Source organism: Arachis ipaensis, chromosome B07, assembly GCF_000816755.2.
Source record: "Arachis ipaensis cultivar K30076 chromosome B07, Araip1.1, whole genome shotgun sequence".
Taxonomy (NCBI): domain Eukaryota; kingdom Viridiplantae; phylum Streptophyta; class Magnoliopsida; order Fabales; family Fabaceae; genus Arachis; species Arachis ipaensis.
Window position 1 is genome coordinate 26,254,906 of NC_029791.2, and position 586 is coordinate 26,255,491.

The 586-nt window shown below is 27.5% G+C and overlaps 1 protein-coding gene across 1 annotated transcript in view; it reads right to left on the reverse strand.

Moving 5' to 3' along the window:
• The window catches only part of LOC107608137 (probable peroxygenase 5), a 4,561-nt gene that overhangs the window by 2,086 nt on the left and 1,889 nt on the right, over window positions 1-586 (reverse strand). The window lies entirely within an intron of this gene.

The following is a 586-nucleotide window of genomic DNA, read 5'->3' on the forward strand; positions in this document are numbered from 1 at the left end:
CACACTACACACTAAGAATTAATCTGTCACAAATTTAAGTTTAATTTAAGAGTCTGTTACTGCATATATAAAGGATTCGAATTTTCAACAACTTGCTTAAGCGGACGAGTGGTTTACCACTCCATCAACCAAGTTAGTTTGTAAATTGTAATACTATATTAACATTTTCGTCCTTTAATGAAAATTTTAGTGGCTAATTCTCTATTATTGTAGGTGGTGTTTAGTTTCTGTTTCTAACACAAATATGCATAGGATATAATACAAATAAAAACGCACGCGTACTTGGGTTTCTGTAGTGTTAAAAAAAATGTGTGTATTTTCTAAACTTTGAAAATGTAAAAATAAGATTAAATTAGTTCTCCAAATTATTCATAACAATTATCTTTGTCCTAGTGCTAGCAAATTATAACTTAAATGACATAATCTTTCTATACTCACCTAAAAATTGCGAGTTCGAATCTCATTCTTAACCTTAAAAAAAATGTTTGTCCTAGCTAATTCTGAATTCACACAATATTATTCTACTCATAGGAGACGTTTTTTAAATTTTTCAAAAATATTTAAATTATCTATTATGTGTTTTAAG